The sequence below is a fragment of the Rhinopithecus roxellana genome, chromosome 2 (assembly GCF_007565055.1).
Source record: "Rhinopithecus roxellana isolate Shanxi Qingling chromosome 2, ASM756505v1, whole genome shotgun sequence".
Lineage (NCBI taxonomy): Eukaryota > Metazoa > Chordata > Mammalia > Primates > Cercopithecidae > Rhinopithecus > Rhinopithecus roxellana.
Window position 1 is genome coordinate 65,166,185 of NC_044550.1, and position 27,073 is coordinate 65,193,257.

Below are 27,073 nucleotides of genomic sequence, written 5' to 3' on the forward strand. Positions count from 1 at the left end.
CCGTGTTATGTGGTTAACACTTCCAGTGACAAAGGCTGCAGTAGCTAGGTTAGCATCTGTTTAATGTATAACCCATAATGGTGATTGTATAATGTGATCAAAATTTTCTTAAAAATCAAGCCTGTAATTGAGTGCCTCTTTAGCTGCAGTGTGCAGAAAACACAGGCTGCAATGCTCTACCTGAGTCCCACGCTCTCATGATCCAAATTTCCAAAACAAGGCTAGGCCTATCGATGTTTGAAATCTGCTTCTCAGTTCTGCATTTGTGATTTTACAATGACTTCCGCATTCATTAGCATCCCATTAATGGGCCAGTATATGGGAACAGTTGTACTATGAAAGGAGGGATTTTTTTTTTTTTCTTTTCCATTAAAACCACAGGTCTACAGAATGAAAATGCTAAATCTAATGAGTGTAACCTGGAAAGTAATTTCATGGGCTGTAGTACTTTGATGGCAATAATTCTTGGATGTCAAAAAGATAAGGACACAGTTTTCTGCTTCTAATTTTATTCTTAAAAAATGATGGTATTGAGCTATCCATGGAGTGCTCCTGTAGATTAATTCCAGTTTTTCTTTTATAGAGGAGATTTAAGGGAAGTCTTAATCTGCTTTATATTTAACTCTTATCTCCACACTGTGAATTAAAAATAGAATGCTGGATTGTAGCCTCACCTCCTGGATTCTCTGAGGGCTCAGGTTACTCCAGTGTAAGGCTGGGCTGCGAGCTGCTCCAGGTCTTTGGCTTGGTGCCCCTGCTGGACTTTCCAACCAGCTGCCTCTTTCTAAATTTTTATCCAAGAGCTACACATTAACCTGTCTAAAGTGAGCAGTCCTTGTTCTATGATTCTGGAATAATATTTAGCATTTTCCTCAGGTACTTTTCATTTTTCATGAAACTCAGAAACTCAGAACTGTAGCTTCCAGAAGCTACAGTTTCAAAAACTGAGTCCTGTAGTCATGTTCTCCTAAATCCATGCGTGAGGTGGAGTGAAAGCTAAACAGCCTTTCCTCTTTTTTTCTCTTCATCTGGTAAAAATTTGCTCTGGAGTACGTCCCCTGATTTCCCTTCTCCTCTCTCCCACTCTTCTCCCTTCCTTTTCCCATCTCCACACCTTTTCCTAATCCTCTTTCCCATTCCCTGCGTGTATCTCTTCCTTCCCCAAGCCTGTGTCTGAGACAGCTGGGAAGGGTGAGAAGAGTTTGGGTGTGGGGAGGAGCCGGAGTCAGGGCGGCTCCTTCTCACTTACTCACCCCATTTCCAACCTGGAGCTTCAGAAATACAATCGAGGGTCAAATTCAATAACTCATCATTGGGTCAGTCCAGACCAAAAGAGGTAGGAAATCCCTATGGAAGTGTCTACTATGGCTTTGGGTTTCTGGTTTTTCCAGCTGGTTCCAAAGGTTGCACATCTGGTGAATCTTACGTGTCTGATCCAAGTGCAGGGAGAAAGGGAACCACACGGTAAGCACAGTGGCAGAGGCGCTCTGTAGATTCCATCCTGCCCTCAGTGTAGACACGCGTCTTCCAGCTCTTTTTCCTCCTTCATCTTGCTCCACTAGCAAGTTTCTGTTCTAAAGTCTTAAACAACCAAAAGGAGGCTATCTTACATGCTGTTAATTGCAAAAAAAAAAAAAATGTCATTTCTGGGGAACCCTTTGTATTTTTCACCACCACAATCATGAGAGCAATGATGGTGACCACTTACTGAGTGGGCCAGACTGTGGGCGTGCTGAATATATATTCAAAGAAAACAGAGTCCCTCAAAAATGTGGGACCACCCATCCCATTGGCCAAATGGCAACATCCTCCAGGATGATGCTTTCCAAACTGTGACTTGTTGAGTTTCGTTGAACATGAGATCAATTTGGTTGTGAAGACTGACGTTTTGAAAAATAAAGTAGAAAAGAATGGGGTGGAACAAAACAGAAAACTATCAGAGGATTTGGATATGATAGGAGTATTATTTTGTGAAACTTTGGTCTTGGTTAAATACACACATCTCAGTCTACAGTGGAGAGTCTGATGGTGCTTACCAGGACCTGTGGGCTCCTCTACCTCTCCCAGCCTCGACAACCAGCCATGTGACTGAGACCCAGCTGATACAGTGTGTCTGGAGAGATATATGCCACTTTCAGATATGGCCCTTAAAACCCTCCCACACAGGCTCCTCCACGCTTTCTTCTTTCCATATGCCACTAGATGACACCAGGGCAATCTTGAAGCCACATGATCTCAGAGGCACATGTGGAAGCAGCCTGGACCCTGAGCCATCATTTGGAAGAGTGTCATCCAAATGGAGTCACCTGGCCAGGGACATCAGCTTTGGATTTTGTATAAATGAAAAATAAATGTGTATTTGGTTAAGCCAGATTGTTTTACCTGCCTTGTACACATGTTTGTGCTTGTAGGTGTATGCATGCATATGTGTGGGTGTGTGCATGTGGCTTATGCCACAACATGTATTTCTTAATGCAGATTTTAGTCAAAAACATGTGAAAGCAAGTGTTTTGGACAGTGTGTTTCAAATCAATGGCAGTAGAATCACTTGGGATACTCATTAGAAATGCAGGTTTCTGGACCCTACTGAGATCTACTGAATCAGGATCTTGGTCCTGGGGCTTAGGAATGTTTAAGATTTTTAGCAAACTCCATGAACCTTATGAGCATTAAAGTTTAAAAGCCACTTTGGTCCTGGCATTGGTAGAAATGTTTTCTTGGCAACCCTGGGACTGGTTAAATCTACCAAAGTGCAAGTCTCTCCTTATTCCCCACTCCACCTACATTATATATATATATATATATATGTATACATACTCTATGTAATTTCATCACAACAATACGGTGTCGTGATTCACATAATCATTTTCTCAGAATACCTCCCAATTATCTTCCTCTTCCTAAGCTTTTACTGCCTTTGAAAAGGCCTATTGCGGCCGGGCGCGGTGGCTCAAGTCTGTAATCCCAGCACTTTGGGAGGCCGAGACGGGTGGATCACGAGGTCAGGAGATCGAGACCATCCTGGCTAACATGGTGAAACCCCGTCTCTACTAAAAAATACAAAAAAAACTAGCCAGGCGAGGTGGCGGGCGCCTGTAGTCCCAGCTACTCGGGAGGCTGAGGCAGGAGAACGGTGTAAACCCGGGAGGCAGAGCTTGCAGTGAGCTGAGATCCGGCCACTGCACTCCAGCCTGGGCGACAGAGCGAGACTCCGTCTCAAAAAAAAAAAAAAAAAAAAGAAAAGAAAAGGCCTATTGCATAATTAACAAATGCCCCTATCCCTACAATCTTTTCCCTTACCATTTTCTTAAGCTTCTGACTCTCCCCAAGTTACCTGTTCTGCTCCTAACTCAAATGGGAGCTGCTCATTTTTCATTTTATGCCCCCTTCTCAGTGTTGCAAAGTGGGTCAAATTTCTTCCTTAGTACCCGCTGCTGCTTCCCAACCAGGACTCTCCCACCCTTTTGGATAGGCCTGTATCAATTAGAATGCTTGTGGCTGCAGGTAACAGAATATCCAACCAGAAGAGCCATAAACAATAAAGACATTTATTATCTTACATGATAAGAAGTCAAAAGGTTGAGTGATACGTGGCTAATTCAACAGGTCTTTCCATCTTTCCACTCTGTCTTCTCCAGGATATTGAATTTAATTTTATCCTCAGGTTTGTGTCCTCATAGTTTCAAGATAGCTGCTGCCACTCCAGTCATCACATCACTCACTGCTACATCTGAATTAGTTTCCTATGGCTTCTGTAACAAATACCACAAACTTGGTTCTTAAAACAACAACAATTTATTCTCTCACTGATCTAGAAGCCAGAGGTCTGATGTGTCACTGGGCTGACATCAAAGTGTTAGCAGGGCTATCCTCCCTCTGAAGGCTCTAGAGGATAATCTGTTTCTTGCCTCTTCCAGATTCTGATAGCTGCCAACATTCTTTGGCTTGTGGCCACATCACTCCAATCTCTGACTCTACCTTCACATTACCTTCTCGTGTATGTGTGTGTGTGTGTGTGTGTGTGTGTGCGCGCGTGTGTGTTCTCTCTGTCTATATCAAATCTCCCTCTACCCCTCTCTTAAAATGTCACTTTGTGACTGCATTTAGGGCCCACCTGGACAATTCAGGATATTCTCCCCATCTCAAGATCCTAAACTTAATCGTATCTACAAAGACTCTTTTTCCATACAAGGTAACATTTACAGGTTCCCCCTGGGGAACCTGATATCTCTCAGGGGAATTATTCAACCTACTATAATGTCAAAAGGTGGAAAGTGCAATTTCTCCTCACCTACAATTTCCTAACCAGGAGGAAAATCTTTCCTAGAAGCCCCCATCTTATTGCCCCCTAGTTCTGTTGACTGGGGTTGGGTCATAAGCTCATACATGTGACCTAATATGGAAGGAAGGCTCTATCAGCAAGAAAAATGATGAAAGGATGAGGTTAAAACTCACCAACATCTGCCTCAGGATTCCTGCTCCCTGAAGGCCCAGGTCATCAGGCCAAGACCCTGCTTCCCTTCCGTGATGTTGTTCTCTTTTGGTTTTCTGCTCACTCCTCCTCAGTCATTGAAGCCTGGCATTTGTTTCATATTCTTTCTATCTGACCCATCTAACCACTGAGCACTCAGTTCTCTGACCTCCTCATCTTGCAGTGAGCTTCCATACCCCATCTCTGACTTCCATTCTCACAGCTTCACCCTAGACCTGGACATCCTCCCTGAGATAACAAGTACAGATGACTGCCCTCCAGCTACATCCCCCTCCCTCCAGCTTACTCTGTTATTCCCATCACTCCTCCTCTCTCCTTTCTGCCCATCCACCAGGCACTTTTGTCTTGAGTTTCCTCCTATCAGAACAGATTACTTATATTCTAAATTCCCTTGACCCTTGATCCTTCCACTGAAATTATTTAGCAAAACCCCAATTCTGGACGAACCCCACTATTTGCTCAAATGTTTTCATTGTTTGAATTCCCACTTCTCCCCTCAGGGCAGATAACTTTACTTCATATTTCACAATTAAAGCAGAAGACATCTGATAGAAACTCCTCAACTTTCCACCACTAAATATATTTGCCTATGTACTGGGACTTTTAACCTTTCATCCTTGTTACAACGAAGTGGAACTCTGTGTACTTCTACCTCGAATGGACGTCTGCTTCTATTGACAACTCCAGAAGATTCCCTTGTTCCACTTTCCTTTCTCAATTCCTGGCTTTCCTCTCCCAGGCAGAGGTGGCAGGAGTTTGGGGGCAGGTTGGTATTAAAAGGAGAAAAGGTATTACGATTACCCAGACCTAATTCTACTTCATTTTTGATACTTTTTTTTTTTTTTTGAGACGGAGTTCCGCTCTTGCCACCCAGGCTGGAATGCAATGGCATGATCTCTGCTCACTGCAACCTCCGCCTCCCAGGTTCAAGTGAGTCTCCTGCCTCAGCCTCCCAGGTAGCTGAGATTACATGTGCGCACTACCACGCCCAGCTAATTTTTGTATTTTTGGTAGAGACGGGATTTCACCATGTTGGCCAGGCTGGTCTCGAACTCCTGACCTCAGGCGATCCCACCCGCCTTGGCCTCCCAAAGTGCTGGGATTACAGGCGTGAAACCCTGAGCCCAGCCTGGTACTATTCTTATCATCCTCTCTCCCCTTATTTTTCTCGCCTTTTCTTCTCTTGTGGTTTTGTTTCTATGTTTCTTTCATCTTGGTTCAAAGTTGATCCAGAGCAGAAAAGACACTCAAACTGTGTATCAATGTCATCAAGCTTTTTTCCCTCTCTCCCATATTTTCTTTCTGGAAAAAAATATTAAAAATAAAGAGTACTTTGTTGTTTCATAGCCTTCTACAGGGACACAGGAAATGTCTTGAGGGGAAATATAACCTGATCATTTGTCTCAGGGTCTGAGTTGAACAGAGAAGTGGTTTCTGTGGGTGGGTGATTTACTTGCCCCCACCCACTCACCTTTCACCCTTGTTCCACTTTGCTACCCAAGAGGCATGTCTGATTGTTTATTCTCCTGCTGAAAACCTCTCAGTGGCTCCTTTCCAACTTTACCTTTCATCTTGGCTCTGCTGCATACCCTGTGCTTCCAGTGACCTTGGATCACTTACAGTCACCTGGGCTGTTGCATACTTCTGTGCTTTCTTCAGATTGTTCTTTTCTGGACTGACCTCTCACCCTGTTCTAGCTAATGCCTATCCACCTTCAAGGTTCAGCTCAAGAATCTCCTTATCTTTTAAGAAGCTTTTCCCCCCATCACCTTCCTTCTCCAAACTGACCTTTGCCTTCATTTTGTCCCCCTCTAAAAATACCTCATGTGTCACACTTTATTTTACATGTTTGTGTCCTTTTAAAATTATTTTACATATTTGTATCCTTTTACTTGACCATAAGCTCACTGAAGGCAGGCATTGTGCTTATTCATTCTGTCACTGCCCAAGTAATTCACAGACACTTTCTTTTTGTAAAAGAATCAATTAGTACAGAAATAAAATATGAAAGTCTGTCTCTCCTCACCTATATGATTCATATTTGAACCTTCAGTGTCTAATTTAGTGTCTGGAACACAGAAGCCCTATAACTTGTTTCTTGAATGAATGAATGAATGAATGAATGAATGAATGAATAAATATCCCGCTAAGGTGGTTGTCTTCCACTAGTGACACAGTTGATCATAAATCTGAGTTTAAATACCCATTCACTGCTCGTGTTTTCTCTGTGCAAGGTTACACCACATACACGCTCTGTTGTGATTTATTTTTGCTAACTCACTGTCTGGGTCTTCAGTCTCCTCTAGGTCCTGTTTACTTTGAGTATTCAAAGCTCTGCTCCTCTGTTGGAGTAGTTTACATTTGGAGGAAGTTTTCCCACTGCCTGTGCAGTGTAAATTGGTTTCTAAACAATCTTGCCCACAGTCTCCATTAATATTGTACTGGAGAGCAAGGCAGGATACAATATTCAAAGTAGCAGGAGTTACTTTTTAGGATGATTGAATATGATGAAGGAGCCAAGGACAAAGGGTAATTTATTCTAAAGAAAGTCAACACCTTTGCTTTGCACTAGCTCTTGCAGTTAAAAAATAGGGCTGGTAATTGGACTTGCTTTATGAAAATCTCATTAGCATTAGCATATAACTAAAATGCACAGCTCCATAGTTAATTGCAATCCTGCACTGCGGTTAACAACTACAGTGATGACATTTGCATATTGCACATAAAATTAAAAATGCATGTCAGATAGGTGCTCTTTCAGGAAAAAAAAAATCCTTGAATAACATTGCATTCACTACAATAATTGGAAAGATTTTGAATTTGAATGGAAATTATATGTATAGTATGAGCTTTAGAAAGGCAGAGGAGCCTGATCAAAGAGGAGGGGAAACTAAATCTGAAACACTGCATAGTCAAAACTCTAGCAGCTGGGATCTTCTTCAAGGGCAGGGACATGTAATACTAAACTGTGCGTGCTTTGTGTAAATGTAACCCTTTCATCCAAAAGTCTCATTTCACTGCACAGGCATCAGTCTCATGTTGGTTCTCTTCCTCTAGACTGTAAGCTCCTTGAGATCACGGACTTGATCTTTTTAAACCTTTGTATCCCCCAATGCTCAGCAGGTAACAGACATTCAATTATTTGTAGATGTGAACCAACTCAAGCCTCCTGTAACTGAATCCAATAGACGCAAGAGGCTGTGTGGTGAGATGTTGAGAGTGGGATGTTCTCATGTTTCCCTGAACCCTGCCTCTACCACTTAAGCCAGTTACTTCAACTTCCCTAAACCTCAGTTTCCTTCTGTGGAAATGGTTTCTGCTTTATAAGGTTTTGGAAAAGATTCGGAAAGATAACACATGTAAAGCACTTAGCCCAGCACAGTGCCTGGCATACTACAAGTGCTATTAGTCCAGCTATTACTGTTGCTTTGGGGTTAAAGATCGTGAGAAAGGGCATTTTGAAGTTAGGGTATAAATCAGTTCATATGTGAGTCCTAATGTCAGTCACTTACAAGACAAAACAATGTTACTGTGAATAATATGACTTGTCACAAGGGCTGATCACTTTTATTCCATTTCACCAAGAAAGAAAATGAGGCACTGAAAAGAGAACGGAGGGGTGAAAGATAACAATACTCATCTTTAGATGGATAATACAAAGCCCCATTTCCAGGCTTTGGGGATGAGACTCCTCTAGGAAAATAATAATAAATTTTCTGTCTCTTGGAAGATAACAGGCCAGAAACCATGGTCAGGAAAGAAAGGCAGAAGTGACAAAGTGGGATTTTCTGAAGGAGACTGGGATGTTTTATCTGTTCCTTCGTTCACTCATCATTAAGCTTAATATTATTGTATTTATATATATAATATTATTGTGTCCATATCTATGCAATGTACTGTGCTAGGAACCCTGAGAGACACAGATGACCATGAATGTGAACCTGACCAGTACATGATTAGAAATTCTGGACTGGAAATAAGATGAAGGATCAGACCTAGAGAAAAAGACTTGGGTGTCATCAGCAGGGAGAAGAGCTGGTACTCTAGATGAAGGTGCGTTCCCTGCGGCTGTTCACTGGGGAACACCCCCACTTATGAGATGGGAAAGGGAATTGGTGCTAATGAAGAAAGCACAGGAGAACTGTGGGAAGAACAAGGGCAGACAGGCCTGGGAAGCTGAAAGAGGGGAGAGTTTTAGCTTGTAGTGTGATACTTGCCAGTCAGCTCTCTGTATAATAATATCAATGAGGATCACTGGATTTAGTGATGAGGAAATCACTGGTGGTTCTTCTTCAAGAGGGAGATTATGATAAAGTGGTACAGAGAGGAACTTGACATCAAGGGGTGGGTGAAAAACGAGAGGGTAGGGAGGAAATGTAGGAAAATGTATGCTATGCTTTAGCAGTAAAAGAAAAAGGCTCAGCCAGTAGCCTGAAGGCATAACAGAGCTGGAAACGAAGTGTATAGGATTGGCAAGACCTAGACTAGAAGGAGACAGTAAGAAAATAGAGGCGATGTAGGAGATAGCTGGAGATGGCCGTACCCTCCGACCTAGCTGCACCTGAGGAGGAGTCTTGTAAGCTGTTCTGTGGGACTGAGGATAGGAACTTTGTCTTTGGGGGAGGTGCCCCCTTTCCCTGGCCCTGCAGCCCTGGTTCCTACCTGCATCCCAAAACATACTGAATCAAAATGTTTAGTTTTCTTATCTGTCTCCTCCTTTGAGGAAATGCACTCCTCATCTCCTTTGATGGTGCACTCCTAAGGGCAGGAATCATGCCTTCTTGATCTCGACATCTCCAGTATTTAGTTCAGGGTCTGGCACAGGCAATAGGGATTGTGAAACCTAACTACATAGGCCCACATAAGCATGTGTTACATTGGCTGGAGTTCCCAGTAATTATACAACCCCTTATCAATCCTCCCACCTCTCTCCCCACCTCGCAGATACCTGATATTGAGACGACAGCTGCAAGAAGTCTGGGTGTAGTTCACTTACCTCCTCACCCCCACAACTGGGGAGAACAGGCCAGAATGTGCGGGAGCCTCACCTTATGAATTGTGTGAGGCACTAACTGAAAATAAAGCCAAGAGGCCACAATCCTCTTCCTTCACAGCTTTCCTTAGAGAGTCTCTCCCCATCTTTCTACTCTCTGTCTGCTCTTTACATTCCAGCTCATCTGTTTTGTTTTGTTTTCCAACTCTCCACTTCCTGTGTCCTATTTCCACTTTTGGAAGCCTGTTTTTAGACCCAAGCCTTTCATTTGCCTTTACTCAAAGGTTTTCTGAAGACTCACTATCTCTAAGAAAATGACCTTGAACCATAACCTGACGATTGAGGTTGAGTCAACATTTGTCACCCCTCCCCATCTTACATGGGTCCACTTCATACAAGACCTCAATACATAAGGGCTTCTGTAAAACAGCCAATCCTGGGGCCCTCAATTTGGAGTGACAGGCTTTCGAGGAAAGTGTCAGAAATCACCAGAAGTCAAGGCTGTGTACCCAATTCTCATTTTTCTCAATAAGTCAATAGCTTGCAAAGCTTTCCAATTAGAAACAAAGAAACTTTCTTTCTCCCTGCTCATGCTTAAAAAATAGTTATTTTTCTTTTTCTGGAAAATCTTATTAGTAATCTCTTTAGGTCGCATCCCCTATTATTCCATCTGAACACACTGGCTTTCCACATGTTGCAGGATTGGGACAGGCCTGGCAGTGACCCAGGGACACAAAGGGGCAAGGAAAGTGGGGTGCAATTTTATTACTGACCAGTCTTCTCTAGGGGCCACTGCACACTTACCCTCCTCTGTGCTGCAGTTTGCAGAGCCTGAGGTCCAAGCAAAAGAAGCATTGTCACACAGCTGTAAAGCATGAATTGTGTTTGTGGATTGCATTGCCCTGCTTCTCGCTCGTGCTTGTTCTTGTTTTCCTGGCACAAGGGCCTTTGCTCCTAGAATGGCCGCTTATCTCGGCTGACTGCTATTTGCCAACACTGGGCTCACTGGGTTGTTTTGAAAAGTCACACGAAGTTTATAATTCTTTCTGACGCTACCTTGGACGTATGTGTGCTAAATAAGCCTCAAACACCAAAACTGCCTTAAAACCTAAACCAAGCTCAATGCATGACGTCCTCTCAGGCATGCAGGCACCAGGAGGAACTCACACACCCTGCCCAGCTAATTCTACACCTCTTGTCTGTGTTGCTCTTCCACAGTACTGCTAGTTAGACTTTCCATTCTTCTCCACTTTGAGGCATTTCGTTCCCTCCACTTGCCCAGTGGGGCTCAGAATTTCTTGTGGAGCAGCTTGGGTGGTGAGGGAGAGAGGCACAGACACTGCCCCCAATGTCTCTGTGGGACGGTGGGCAACTGAGGGGTCCCTGAACAGCTACCTCTCACGGCTTGATGTGTCCCCTGATGGCTTCTCCCCTGGCTCACACTGTGGGCCCACACTGTTTGCCAATCTGCCTTTCTCCCTGCCGGTGCCTTTCCTGGGGGAGAACCACAACCATCTCCCATGCTGTTTTACAGCCTCCCACCACTCCACAGAGCCTCTGAAGAGCATACCTGAAGCCTTGATTCTGTCCACCTGCTTCCTCTGAAGCTCACCAAAAAGGGAGCTGCTTGTTTATCCTGCAGTCAGCCATTTCCCATCAACGTCTGGCCCAGCCAGCTGTGTTGGGGCCAGCACTGCTTTAGTACCAACAGGCTGGCCCTCTTCCAGGCTCTCATTGCTGGCGAATTCATCTTGCTATTGAATGCGAAGTATGAGTCAGAGGTGATGCTGATGAAACCTCGGGCAGGTCGTAACAACAAGGGCAGACCCAAGCCACGGAGGGTGGGGTGGGGGGAGAGTGGGCCAGACCTCTGCTCTGCAGAGCTGTGGTTTGTCCTGAAGTCTGGTGCTGTGTTAGTGCAGACAATATCAAATGAAATTCATTTACGACTGTGTACTCATCACTGGGCCGGGCTGTCAGAGGCACAGAAGTATATGTTAGTTTCTGTAGGAGTTATGGCCAGCAGCCCAGCTTCTTAACTGGATTTAGTTTGAAAGTAAATGCCTCACTGGACAGTGACACTTCTCAACTCTTTCAGGGAAGAAAATTTGTGCTTCGGGTAGGCTGATGTGTGACTTTAATACTCTTATCATTAGTCCTGAGTCCAGTGCTAGTCATTCAAAGTTGTCTTTCATCTTTTGTGTATATTGTTTTCACACAGTGGCAGCTGGAGAATGACTATATCAGGGACATTCAATGATGCCCATATTTTGAGAGGTTAAATTTCCTAGAAACCAGCTTCTAGTCTGTGTGTGTCCTGGCTTGTTCTCTTTAAAGAGACTGAAGAAAGAATGTTCTACAAAATCCTATCTTGCTCCATGGTAATGAGGTCAGACAGACCTCCCCAGGAGCCTGACTGGAGCTACTATACAACTGTGGGGTGGCCTTGGAAACTTGGAGACATTTGGGGCATGCTGAGTCAGTGCTGCAGCTCAGGCCCAGGGCTCCTGTTACCACTTTGGGGAGCTGGTGGTACAATAGAGATGTCACCGTGGTAGGGCCTGGAATGAGGGCCTGTCATGGGACTAGGCCCTGTGAAGAGAACAAAAAGTAGTTTCTAGTTATTTGTTATTAGAAGGAATTTCCTAATGGAAAATGCTCCTCCATTAAATAGGATTTTCTCTGTACAGAACTTTATTGCTTATGACTATTGGGGTCAATTCCCATTGGCATCTGAGAGCTGGAAAATGACAGCTGTCATCACAAGTTTTCTGAGAAAAAAGTGTTTTTTTTCCTATGTTGGTCAGAAGCCAAGTCATTCATTGCCAACCAATAAAGGTACAGCCAAAGGGAAAAAGAATTATTAAGAGTTTTAATTGCCCCAGAAATTCCAGATAGAAAATTTTACATTCAGTTACACCTGATGTAGCAGAAAACTCCAAGGGACTATCTAAGTTCTTTGGCCAAACCAGATTTGGTTTATTTAACATTCCCTAGAATGGATCATTGGCTGGGACTTGTACATATGTTTGTTATATGGGGATTTTCTCAGTTAACCTCAGATGGATTATAGTAAGACGAAACATATATATGTGTGTATTTATGTCTATTTATATTTATATGAGTCTGGTGTATTAATCATAGGGTGCTATATTATTTTCAAAGACACAAACTATGTGAGGGTATATTTTAACTAGCATGTAAAATGCAAAAATATTTTCCAGGTACGCTGGCACTTTATACCAAAGGGATGCAAAATTTAGCGTAAGAAAATCATAAATTAGTAAACTAAGTGAGGTGAAAAAATGTTGGTCAGCTACAGAAAAAGGTCAGCAGTTCAAATTGTGGAATCTGGGTTATTTCTTTTTCACTGCCCAAGATTGTTATATACTCAGGGTTTTCCCCACATTATAAAGCATTGATAACGTTTTCAATTTGTTACTACCCACTGGAGTATAATGTGAATTCTTGCGTGTGTTTTAATAATTCTTTGGAAACCATCCCTTGAATTGCTATTCATAGAATAAGAAGGAATTTCTTGCTATGCTCCACATGTTTTTCATTAGGACTAAGATCAAGAAAATATGTATGTGTGTGTGTGTGTGTGTGTGTGTGTGTGTGTGTGTGTGTGTATGTGCACACGCACACCAAGAACTGGAAGATTCCTGGATCAGTTCAGATTTTAATAAGAGGAGACAGAAGAAGAGTAGAGAAATGTAGGATGAAGGCCGGGCATAGTAGCTCATGCTTGTAATCCCAGCACTTTGGGAGGCCAAGGTGGGCAGATCACTTGAGACCAGGAGTTTGAGACCAGCCTGACCAACATGGTAAAACCCCATTTCTACTAAAACTCCAAAAATTAGCCAGGTGTGGTGGCATGGGCATGCTGGCATAGTCCCAGCTACTCGGGGTTTTACCACGTTGAGCTGAGGCAGGAGAGTTGCTTGAACCCAGGAGGCGGAGGCTGCAGTGAGCCAAAATCACACCACTGCACTCCATTCTGGGTGACAGAATCTAAAAAAAAAAAAAAAGTAGATTGACAGTGGCTGTGGTGGTAGAAGCCACACCTGATATCGCAATAGCAGATTGCTTCATGGGATGGCATTCAGAGGTTGTCTTTGATTTTAGTTTATATCTGAAAGAAGAATTTTACACAATTTCAAATAGAAGGCAGCATTTGCCAATCCAGCGCTGTGGTTACTGAAAAGAGATCTGATCCTTTGGCTTTTCCATCTAAGACTATAAGTTGATTCATTCATTCTTTCAACAAATATTTATTGAGTACCCATTGTGCCATAATAGTCTTAGAAATAGCCTGAGAATGGTGGCTCACACTTGTAATTCCAACACTTGTAATCCTAACACAGACCAGGCAGGAGGATGGCTTGAGCCCAGGAGTTTGAGGCCAGATCAGGCAACATGGCGGTGCACACCTGTAGTCGTAACCACTCAGGAAGCTGAGACAGGAGGATTGCTTGAGCCTAGGACTTCAAGGCAGAGGTGAGCTATGATTGTACCACTGCATTCCAGCCTGGGCAACAGAACAAGACCCTGTCTGGAAAAAAAAATGTTGGAAACAGTCTTTTATAAGTTGTAATATGTAACAGATTAGTCTTAATTGTTGAATTAACAAGGGAATCTAAAGTCAAGTGTAGCTCAGAGCTCTCCCTGAGGCATACCATGTAAGCTGACTGTACAGAAATTATAGTGGACATGCATTTTGCTATCCTAGGCAGGTTGCTACTAATCAAACTACCACTATGTGTCTTGGAGGATGAATAGGTAAAGAAGTTGATCAGCAAAGTACGAGTCTTCAAAACTAGAGTGATTTTCTTTTGGGATATAGGGAATAAAAAGACTTGTTTGTAGAGGACTCGGAGCAGAAAGGAACTTGAGGTAGAGACCAGAGGGTCATGGGTTTACATAATTAAGAAGGAGGTGCACATAGGATTCAGAAGTTCAGAGTCAGGACAATCTAAGTAAACCTCGTCCTAGAGCAGCAGCTATTATTCGATGATTCTTTTAAAATGCCTTACAAAATCTGAAACTCTAGAACTAAAGCTCAAAGATACAGGAAACTTAACTACAGAGGAGGAAAATGTAATAGCAGAGTCCTCATAGGGAAGTTTACCTAGAAAGAAGTTTGCTTTTTGGTTTTGTCAAGATTGTATTTCTATTAAAATATGAACATAGTATTTCTATAAAATACTTTGCAAAACCAAGGCAGTTTCTAAAATGGAGAGGTTTTCAGGGTTATGTTCTCATGAATCACTGATGTTGTGCTTATCATAACTAAGTAAGGTGTTCTAAGAATGACGGGCATTTACATGCAAAACCCAAGTTGATATAAACCATCATCACAAAAAAAAAATGCCATAAGTGAATGTCCCAGGGCTAAAGTATGATTTGAATCAATGAAAGGCAGGTGCTTCTAACTGGGAAATGATCTGATAGGCTGTTCTGTTGCAGAATAGACATGGACTAGATTTTTGCACTCCTCCACACACCTACAGGTAGTAGAGTGAAAACCAAAAACCTTGGAGATATTAATGGCAATAATCATAATTATAGGGAAAACACTTTTTCTCTTGTGTTAAAGCTACTATAAAATAATAACATTATTTCATTGCTGAATGCGCCTAAATCATTCAGCTATTTCTGTTATGAATGATCTAGATACTATTCTATTGCATTATAGGAAATAGCCCAGATAAACTTTGGAATATCTCCAAGTTCTATGATTCCCTTATCAAGAGTACATATATGAGGCCGGGCGCGGTGGCTCAAGCCTGTAATCCCAGCACTTTGGGAGGCCGAGACGGGCAGATCACAAGGTCAGGAGATCGAGACCATCCTGGCGAACACAGTGAAACCCCGTCTCTACTAAAAATACAAAAAACTAGCCGGGCGAGGTGGCGGGCGCCTGTAGTCCCAGCTACTTGGGAGGCTGAGGCAGGAGAATGGCGGGAACCCGGGAGGCGGAGCTTGCAGTGAGCTGAGATCCGGCCACTGCACTCCAGCCTGGGCGACAGAGCAAGACTCCTCATCAAAAAAAAAAAAAAAAAAGAGTACATATAATATGCAACATATATATAATAAATACACCTGGCAAACACATATATGTATATATGTTTGCATTTTGCCTATGACTGTCCCCTTTCAGTAAGTCCATTTTCTACTCTAAATATTGGATCAGTTTCTGAGATACCGAACCACCAAATATATAACAGAAGCAAACTGGAGAGCATGGTGGGGAGGTTGGGGTAGTGGAGCAAATGAGTGTTTCCACTACAAACATTGTTTATATTGCAAATATATTTGTATTCTTATTTTTAAGAATACGTAAGTACGTGCTGATTAATGGCTATAAGTTTCAGAACATTCCTGGGTTTATAGAAGCTTTTATCATTATGTGTTTTCTCATTTAACTGAATACTGAAAGTACAATTACTATAAATGGAGAGTCCTTAAAAGTTGTTGATATTAGGAAGGAATTCTCAAACTTGTTACTGAAAAAATGGAAGTGTTATATGTGGAAGGACCTTTTTGAATTTTATCTATTTTTTTCTGAGCAGGAATATTTTACAATGTTCTAGATCATGTTGTATCTGTTTCCACAAAAACTACATGCCTATATTTAATTACGTAACCCTTAAATGGGGGAAATTATAATTCTATCAATTTGAGAATATATAATCTTTTAAAAACACATTTAAGATATAAGCCATATGTTAAATTGAGTAAATCAGGTGTTGAAATAATGTGCTTTACTTTCAAATATAATATCCCAGTATTTTTTTTAAGTTACAAAAAATTGGTAGCAGCCAAAGTATATCAGAATAAATTATCAGGCTCATAGCTCTGCTGGAGGAGGATATTGTTTTGACAGTTGAAATCTGACTAATGGTAACCTGATAGAATGTGAATAATAAGATGATGCTTATAGTTTGAGGACAAGGAACTTGCCTTTGGCCTGTGAGTCAGTATTAACGGTCCTTGCACCCACTGGCACCAATGCTGGCCAAGTGGTCCTGGAAATAGGTTGCTCAACTGACTTGTTAGTGGCACCCCTAACTCCAGTAGTGCAGTCATTCTTCTTTGGATCATGAGGATTGTCCACTGAAGATTCTTCACAGCTATTTTAATCTGCATCCCCTCCTCTTGCTCTCACAATGTCCATCCATTCATTCATTTATTGAAAAATATTTACAGTATGTCAGGAACTGTGCTGGATGCTGGGGATACGATGGTGAGCAATTAGACACAGTCAAACAATCACAGAATGAGTATTTAATCACGAACTAAGATAGGTGCTGTGAAGGCAAGGATAAAGCCATGGCAATATAACAGAGGACCCTGAAATCACATGGGGAGCTAGGGAAGGCTGTCCTAAGGAAGGTCAGTTTGAGTGAGAGCAAAAGCCGCACTGACAAAAATAGCAGCCACTGTATATAGTTATTTAGATTAATTAAAATTAAATAAAACTAAAATTCAGGCCAGGTGCGGTGGCTCACACCTGTAATCCTAGCTCTTTGGGAGGCTGAGGCAGGTGGATCACGAGGTCAGGAGATCGAGACCATCCTGGCCAACATGGTGACACCCCATCTCTACTAAAAATACAAAAATTAGCTGGGCATGGTGGCACACACCTGTAATCCCAGCTACTTGGGAGGCTGAGGCAGGAGAATCACTTGAACCCAGGCAGAGGTTGCAGATTGCGCCACTTCACTCCAGCCCAGGCAACAGAGTGAGACTCTGTCTCAAAAACAAACAAACAAACAAAAAAACAGAAAACAAAAAACAAAACCCTAAAATTCAGTTTCTAATTCAGTTTCTCAGTCACACTAGCCACATCAAATGCTCAATAGTCACATGTGGCTAGTGCCTACAGAATTGGACAGCACAGGTATATAACATTTGCATCACTGCAGAAGTTCTACTGACCAGCATTGGTCTAAATAATGAATAGGAATTAACCAGGAAAGTGATGAACAAAACCATTATAGGTTGAGAGACTGCCATGGGCAAAGACTCTGTGGTGGGGGAGACAGTGTACAAACTGTTATGGAAACTATAGCACATGGAATTTTAGCTGGATAAGGGACAGAGGGATAAAAGAAGAGACCTGATGAATTGGTAGAAAGTAGAAGGGGTCACTGGGCTGAAAATCTAAATTTGGACACAAAATAGTCATGGTGGGTGGAACGGCAAAGGAGAAACAGGTGTGGTCAAAAAGCAGGATGCTTGAATTGGTGGTTTTGGCAATAGGTCTGTTGTAGATGATGACAAGGTCCAAATGTAACCCTGAGAGTGTGTAGCTAGGATGGAGAGAAGCTAAAGGTCATTGGAGATAAGGAAGTTGGAATTCAGAGGCCAGATTATCATGTATGTCAACTTTGCATTTTGAAATTACTGCTGCGATTGGCTGGGTTTGGATTTGAGGGGAACAGTCCGAAAGAGTAAATGGGAGGCCCAGAGATGACAGCTACCAGCAGGGGAAAAGGAGGCCTTATCAGATAGCTCCACACTGACTCAGATGAGAGAGTGCAAAGACAAGGGACCTGGAAATGACAATGGGGAACAATGGGACACCAAAGCCCTTCTCCACCTGATGTGAGAGAGCAGACAGTCACCACGTTAGAGGACTACAGGAGGAGCAATGTCTTCAGGAAAAACTCAGGCTTGTGTTGGAGCAAAAAGGTGAAGGGATGGTTGAGAGAACAGAGTGATGACATAAGGGAGTTTGCTGAATACAAAGCAATGGTTCCAGAAGGCATGTGGAAGCCTTGGGCAAGAGAGGGGGAACAGAGGGCTCATCCAGGAGCTGTGGGGAAAATCATGCAAAGAGATTGATGACTGAGGTGGACTTACGTTTAAGCTTTAACTGATTAAAAAAAATAACTCAGTAGGAATGGGTGTGATTACTGGCCCTACTGTTGCAAGGACTTGGCTCACTAAACCTGAGGAAGGGGTGTTCCTGCAGGAGTTTCTGCACAGGCCACTGCTTAGGATGTTCTTGAGCCAGGGGTTGTAGTTTCAGTTCCTGTACAGCTTAGCATAACATTGGCTTCAGAGGCTTAGGCTTCAACACCTGACACAATGTTGACTGTCTCAGAGGTGAGGTGTTAAGAATACCACAGATTGAATACATGAGGTGTTAAGAACCTCAGAGGTTGGGTATTAGTTAGTTCGGTCCCAGAGAGTAGGGCAATCGGCACTTCTAGAAGATGCATCTCTATACCTGAGTGGTATAGAGTACGCTGGTCCCAGGAGTCTGCAAGTGATACATGCGATTTTCCAATCTTTTTGAATCAACAACATGTTCTCATCAGTCTGTAATTGTAGATCAGAGGATATTTTATCAAATATAATCATTGAGCTCTATAATTAATGAACTCTGCTTGCAACACATCTTAAATTTTTAAATTGTGAAAACTTGCAAGAGCTGCAAGTTATGTGCTGTTTTTAATTTAGTTCTAACAAAATATAGCTGAAGGTTCTGTCATAAGACTAATAAACATACATTATTTGGGAGGTTATTTATCATTTTAATTACATGACATTATTTTTCCCCTCTGACAAAAGCAATCAAAATGACTAAAATTGAATTGCTGAAAATGAACTGATCCCCAAAGGTTACAAATGTTGTTGAAAAATGTCAGGCATTTATTACATTTCTTACATGTTAACAAAAAAGGTTAGTAAGGTAGATACACAGTGGTGACTTCATATCAGTGAAGAGTCTGGCTGGCTAGCAGTAGACAGAATCCTAGAGATGAATTCGTCAAACCCTCTACTCTATAGATCAGGAAATTGACACTTAGGTTAGGTGCAGTGACCATTTCCAGTGACTTTGACCTTTACTGACAAAATGTCAGGGAAGACTTAGTACCAGCAGGCCAGGCGCAGTGGCTCATGCCTATAATCCCGCACTTTGGGAGGCTGAGGTGGGTGGATTACCTGAGCTCAGAAGTTCGCGACCAACTTGGGCAACATGGTGAAACCCCGTCTCTACAAAAAATACAAAAATTAAACAGGCATGGTGGCATATGGATGGATGTAGTCCCAGCTACTTGGGGTGTTGATGTGGGAGGACTGCTTGAGCCTGGGAGGTTGAGGCTACAGTGAGCCAAGATCATGCCACTGCATTCCAGCCTGGGTGACAAGAGTGAGACCCTGTCTCCAAAAGAAAAACAAACAAACAAAAAGCAAAGACTTAGTCCTAGGAACCAGATGGAATGAGAATAATATTGTAAACATTAAATCTCCAATATCACATAATTATAGGGTCCTAAACTTTGACTTACTATAGGATTGTCTTGTCCAGTGTTGAAATCCTCTTGCAGATGGTTACCTACTCTTCCTTGACTACTTGCCTTGATTGGATGTTGCATTCTCCCATAGCAGCTCATTCTGTTATGCAGTAGCTGTTGATGTTGGAAATTCTTTACATTGAGCTGGTGTTATCCCTATAATTTCACCTATGGCTTCTGACTTCTTGAGCTGAGATCTGCAAGAGTTAGCCCATGACAATTATATTTGCTCTAATTCTCTTCTTTTCCAGGTAAGACACCTCTAATTCTCACAGTTGTATGTAATAGATGAGGCAAAGGTGAAGTAAAAAAAGAGGAGAAAAAATAATGTGTTGTGGGCAATTACTAGAACTCAGGGAGTTAGGTCTTACTCAGCATCATCAAATGCAAGCTTCTCAACCTTTTGAGTCAGCAGCATGTCCTTATCAGTCCCTAACTGAGCTCTGCAAATCAAGAATTCTGGTTGCAGTATATACTTGATTTTTACATTGTAAAAAGAACTAGCTAGCCTGGGAATGGTGGCTCATGCTTATAATTCCAGCACCTCGGGAGGCTTAGGTGGAAGGATTGTTTGAGCTCAGGAGTCTAAAACAAGCCTGGGGAACATAGCAAGACACCATCTCTACAAAAAATATAAAAAATTAAGTAGGTGTGGTGGCACATGCCTGTAGTCCCAGCTACTGAGGAAGCTGAAGCAGGAAGATGGCTTGAGCCTGGGAGATCAAGACTGCAGTGAGCTGTGATTGTGATACTGCACTCCAGCCTGAGCAACAGAACAATACCCTGTCTTACACATACACAAAAAATAACTAGCTCTACTGAAAATAATAGAACAATTGGCCAAGCACGGTGGCTCACCCCTGTAATCCCAGCACTTTGAGAGGCTGAGGCAGGCGGATCACCTGAGATTGGGAGTTCGAGACTAGCCTAACCAACATGCAGAAACCCCATCTCTACTAAAAATACAAAATTAGCCGGGTGTGGTGGCGTATGCCTGTAATCCCAGCTACTCGGGAGGCTGAGGCAGGAGAATCGCTTGAACCCAGGAGGCAGAGGTTGTGGTGAGTCAAGTGCGGCTGCACTCCAGCCTGGGCAACAAGAGTGAAACTCCGTCTCAAAAAAAAAAAAAAAAATAGAACAATTATAACACAAAGGGGAGTATTAGAATCCAATGGAATAAAACTTTATACTTTTATTTGTAAAAAGTCTGAGATCACTAAGTTAATTTAAGAATCTGTAGACTTCATATTGCGCTAAAACGTAATAGTACTCAAAACATTGCAGCTTTGTTATAAAAAATAAAATTCTTAATTGTTATTTAACTCTACCCTTAAATAAAGAAAGAAAACATTTCTTTCCACCTCTTCAAATATTAAAATTCCAGGAAACAACTGATATGCTAGCATATTCTTAGCTAAGATTTAAATTAGATTTGGGAAAGTTGTGCATGTGTCATTTTCAATGGTTCGTAGAGCATGAAAGCACAAATTTACTTTGATTTTTGATTCTAATTTAAATCCTAAAAGGAATTGTTTTATTTTCTAGAAAATCTAGTACACAGATAGTGTTTGTTTAAATCTGTACAAATATAATTGTCCTCATGAGTTCAAAGTATAAAATTACTTATTTCTTTAAACCAAAAGGCAGATGAACACACACACTGTGATGGTTAATACTCAGTGTCAACGTGATCGAATTGAAGGATACAAAGTATTGATACTGGATGTGTCTCTGAGAATGTTGCCAAAGGACATTAACATTTGAGTCAGTGGGCTGGGAAAGAGAGACCTACCCTTAGTCTGGGTGAGCGCAATCGAATCAGCTACCAGTGCAGCTAAAATAAAAAGCAGGTAGAAAAAATGTGAAGTGAGACTGGCCTAGCCTCGCAGCCAACATCTTTCTCCTGTGTTGGACGATTCCACACCTCAAACTCCAAGTTCTTCAGTTTTGGAACTCAGACTGGCTCTCCTTGCTCCTCAGCCTGCACACGGCCTATTGTGGGACCTTGTGACCATGTGAGTTAACTCCCCTTTGTACAGATAGATCTATTCCATTAGTTCTGTCCCTCTAGAGAACTCTAATACACACACTCATCTGACAAACCTAGCCATAACAAAGGTACAGAGATACTGATGTTTGTTCAGAGAGTGATTCACATATAGACAAAAGTATTTTTAAAACATAGTCTAAGAAATCAGAGACAAATCAATTTGAATGGAATTTTGTTACTTACAAATTGCTTTGAGTCTGGTGGGATTTTCAAATTCTGACCCTAACTAGATTTGGCTCTATGTAAATTTGTAGTTAAAAGGTTTCACTCTGTATAAATGATTATAGACTGTATTGCAGTCTATGATCATTTATTTACCCATATATTACATGTCTTTTTGCCTGAGAAGGACTGGAAAAAAGTGGACTCTATTTATTAGACTGCCCACGAGAAGAATAAATCCAGTGAAAACATTTTTGTTAAGCATTTCCCGTTTGTTTGCTAGGATAATAGTGATGTTAAACTTGAGAGTTGTATGTACATGCATGTTTAAATCACATTTGGTAATTAGATTGTTTTATACAATGATCATTGAATTTGCTTAGAGCCCACTGCATGCTAGGCATTTGCAAAGTGTTGGAAGAGATTTAAAGATAAATCAGATTGTTCTTATTCCACATTGTGATTGGTGAAACTGATACCTGAAGAAATAATTATGATACAGCATGGTATCTTATAAGATATACAAATTGTTGTTGTAATATAAAATAACTTATTAGGCTGGGCATGGTGGCTCACACCTGTAATCCTAGCACTTTGGGAGGCCAAGGCAGGTAGATCACAAGGTCAAGAGATCAAGACCATCCTGGCTAATATGGTGAAACCCTGTTTCTACTAAAAATACAAAAATTAACTGGGCATGGTGGCGCACATCTGTAGTCCCAGCTACTTGGGAGGCTGAGGCAGGAGAATCGCTTGAACGTGGGAGGTGGAGGTTGCAGTGAGCTGAGATTGCACCACTGCACTCTAGTCTGGCAAGAGTGAGACTCCGTCTCAAATAATAATAATAATAACTTACTGTAGGTTGGTTACGGTGGCTCATGCCTATAATCCCAGCACTGTGGGAGGCCAAGGCGGGTAGATCACCTGAGGTCAGGTGTTCGAAACCTGTTCGAAACCAGCCTGGCCAACATGGCAAAACCCCGTCTCTACTAAAAATATAAAAATTCGAGGAGCATGGTGGCAGGTGCCTGTAATCCCAGCTACTCTGGAGCCTGAGGCAGGATAATTGCTTGAACTCAGGAGGTGGACATTGCAGTGAGCCAAGATCGAACCACTGCACTCCAGCCTGGGCAACAGAGTGGGACTCTGTCTCAAAAAAATAAAATAAAATAAAATAACTTACTATAATATAGTAGAAAGATTCAAATGGAAGTTCCATGTAGAGTGAAGCCTTTGAAACTGTACTGAATGATGCAGGAATTTTTAAAAGTTAAAACACAGTCGTAAGATGAAATTACCCAACTATTTCCAGACCTTTTATTTTGCACATTTCTGATAAAACAAAGCATATTGTGTTTCTCTCTCTAGTTTTCTGAGCACCTCAACTTTGCTTAAAACTTTCTAAAAGATTTTTCAGAGAACTTCAAGGAAGAGATCATTTTGAGCTGAGCCTTCAGGAAATGAGGATTTGCTGAGCAGGAAGGAAGCTGAACACCATTCCAGATGTAAGAAACTAGAGGTGCAAAGGCAGAGAGGTGTACTCTGGGGAATGGGAAGCGTTGGGTTGCTTATTGGAGAGTGAGAAAGGAAATGGTAGCAGGTGCAGCCAGAAAGGAGCCAGAGCCAGGCTATGAAGGGTCTAATAAACATCCTCAGGCAACAGAGAAAGGATGGAACATGTTTTGTTTTGTTTTATTTTTTACTTTTATTTGTAAATAATTTCCAGTTTACAGAAGAGTTGAAAGTGTGAATAGTATAAGGAATGTCTGTATATCCTTTATCCAGATTCACCTATTGTTAATACTTTATCCTACTTGCTTTTTTGTTTGATCTCTTTCTCCTTTTTATTATAAATACATATGTGTATGTGTATGCACATATATATGTATACACACACACACACACAGAAGTTTTTTCTATACCATTGGAAAATAAATTGGATGAATCATTATGCCCTTCTAAATACCTCTCTTTTTTCCTAAAAATAGGGCTATTCTCTTCTTAACCACAGAATAGTTATCAACTTTAGTAAATTTAACCCGAATAAAATACTTTTTATCTACTCATATGCGAATTTTGTCAATTAAAGCAGTATCTGTTATGACATTTGTCCCCCTTCAAGAACAGGATCAAGTCTAACCTAAAGTATTGTACTTAGTTGTCATGTCCATTTACTATTTTAATATAGAACAGTCCTGCGGCGTGTCTGTGACTTTCATGGCACCGACATTTTTTAAATAACATAGTCCCCCTCCCCGCCACCCCCCCCCTTTTTTTAATAGAACAATTCTTCAGAAAGGCCCTGGGGAAGAGGAAAAGTTTTTCTGGCAATTGATGTCAGCAACCCACCAAGGAACCAGTGGAAAAAATCTAAGATGGTTGACTAAATGTAGCTAGTACACACCTCTTCTGTGGAGAGGACAAAAAATGACAAGTAGATATTCACACTTCAAATAGATCATTTAAGAGAAAACACTAGAATTCAACAGGAAAGTGGTAGGAAGCATCAAAAGCAAAGAAGGAGAGGGAAGCGGGGCAACCTACTGGTCCAAGATCAACTGGAAGCTGAGAAAACCTCCCATAAACAGGGAAAGGGTAAGTGAATGACCCCCAGGGCTCCACATTCCCACCATGGACTTCTACGTTCCTAGCCACAGGAAAGCGCCTGGACCCTCTTGGGCCTCCAGACTAACATACAGAGCTACTTAGAGATTGTGTAGGCACTACTTTAGAAAGAACACTCACACTGAGTCCCACAGGCTTCTGAGCCCCAAGCAACTGCCACATGGCACCATTCTGAGCACTCAGCCCCCAGAGGACTGTCAAAGAAGAGAAGAGGATGGCACTTTTACACACACCAAGGATAAATCTTACTTCCTCCTCTGCCACAGTCTGTTGTTGGACCAAAAGGTGACAGAACTGGACATCCCATAGCTGCCTTCCTAAACTGGTCTCACTGAGAGTGGCCCCAACCTCCTCAGAGACAGGCCTACAGCACAGCCACCACTGCCTCTACCTGAGCATTCTGCCAGCAGCCTGGGGACCACCTGCCTTTACCTATTACAACCAGTGCTTGAACACACTACCAGAGGGCCTAAAGTCCACTATCCTGGTCCTGTCCCCCAGTTCTCAAGCATGCTGTCCAACGGCCTAGAGATCACCCTGCCCAGCCACTGTTGGCAGCTGAACACTATTGGCAGCTGAACACTTCTCAGATGTCATTCAAAACTTCATATATCAGTAATAACCTTAATGTAAGTTCTCCACTTAAAATGTATAAACTAGCTGAATGGATAAAGAAACAATATCCAATTATATGCTGCCTACAAGAAATACACTTTATCTGCCAAGACACATATAAACTTAAAGAAATGGAAAAAGATATTACACAAATGAAAACCAAAAGCAAGCAGGAGTAGCTATACTTATATCAGATAAAACAAACTTTAAGTTAAAAACAGTAAACAAACAAACAAACAAAACCAAAGAAAGTCACTCTACAGTCATAAAGGGACCAATCCAAGAAAAGGAAATAACAATTCTAAAAACATATGCACTCAGCACTGGAGCACCCAGATTTGAAAAGCAAATATTACTAGATCTAAAGAGAGGAAAAACATTCCAATGAAACAATAGTGGGGGAGTTCAACACCCCACTCTCAGCATGAGATAGATCATCTAGATGGAAAAATCAGCAAAGAAGCAGTGGATTTAATCTGCACTTTAAACCAAATGAACGTAACAGATATTTACAGAACATTTCATCCAACAACTACAGAATATACATCCTTCTCATCAGCACACGGAATGTTTTTCAGGATAGACCATATATTAGGCCACAAAACAAGGCTCAACATTTTTAAAAATCAAAATTTTATCAACTATCTTCTCAGACTACAGTGGAATAAGACTAGAAATCAATACCAAGGGGAACTTTGGAAACTATAAAAATACATGAAAATTAAACAACACAGTCCTGAACAACCATCAACTCAACAAAGAGAGTAAGATGGAAATAACAAATATCTTGAAACAAATGAAAATAGAAACACACCATATCAAAATCTATGGGATACAGCAAAAGCAATGCTAAGTAGGAAGTTTATAGCAAAAATCACCTAAATCAAAAAAAATTGAGGCTGGACTCAGTGGCTCATGTCTGTAATGCCAGCACTTTGGGAGGCTGAGATGGGCAGATTGCATGAGCCTAGGAGTTTGAGACCAGCATGGGCACCATGGCGAAACCATGTCTCTACATAACACACAAAAAATTAGCTGGGTGTGGTGGTGCACACTGGAGTCCCAGGTATCCAAGAGGCTGGGGTGGGGGTATTGCTTGAGCTCAGGAGGCAGAGGTTGCAGTGACCTGAGATCATGCCACTGCACTGTACTTCAGCCTGCACAAGAGAGTAAGAACCTGTTTAAAAAAAAAAAAAAAATCAGGACCAGGTGCAGTGGCTCATGCCTGTAATCCCAGCACTTTGGAAGGCTGAGGTGGGTGGATCACCTGAGCTCAGGAGTTCGAGACCCGGGCAGTGTAGTGAAACCCCGTCTCTACCAAAATATACAAAAATTAGCCAGGCATGGTGTCACATACCTGCAGTCTCAGCTAGTCTGGAGGCTGAGGTGGGAGGATTGCTTGATCCTGGGAGACAGAGGTTGCAGTGAGCCAAGATTGCACTACTGCACTCCAGCCTGGGTGACAGAGTGAGACCCCATCTCAAAGAAAAAAAAAAAAAAGAAAGATTTCAAATAAACAACCTAAAGAGACATCTCAAGTAACTAGAAAAGCAAGAATATATGAAACTCAAAATTAGCAAAAGAATAATAAAGATCAGAGCAGAACTAAACAAAACAGAGTCTAAATGAAAAAAACACAAGGCCAGGTGCAGTGACTCACGCCTGTAATCCCAGAACTTTGGGAGGCCGAGGTGGGCAGATCATGAGGTCAGGAGATTGAGACCATCTTGCCTAACATGGTAAAACCCCGTCTCTACTAAAAATACAAAAAAAAAAAAAAAAAAAATTAGCCGGGCGAGGTGGCGGGTACCTGTAGTCCCAGC

General features: G+C 41.8%; 1 long non-coding RNA gene across 2 annotated transcripts; it reads right to left on the reverse strand.

Annotated features, from left to right (window-relative positions):
* Positions 1 to 504: 504 nt before the first annotated feature.
* LOC115894014 lies at positions 505 to 11,158 on the reverse strand. Of its 2 annotated transcripts, none has more exons than XR_004054069.1 (3): positions 11,056 to 11,158; positions 3,561 to 3,752; positions 505 to 1,581 (listed from the first exon to the last, which is right to left on the reverse strand). It is a non-coding gene; the product is annotated as an uncharacterized LOC115894014 (long non-coding RNA). The 2 variants fall into 2 exon arrangements; XR_004054066.1 differs by having other exon boundaries at positions 505 to 1,613.
* Between the last annotated feature and the right edge of the window lie 15,915 nt (positions 11,159 to 27,073).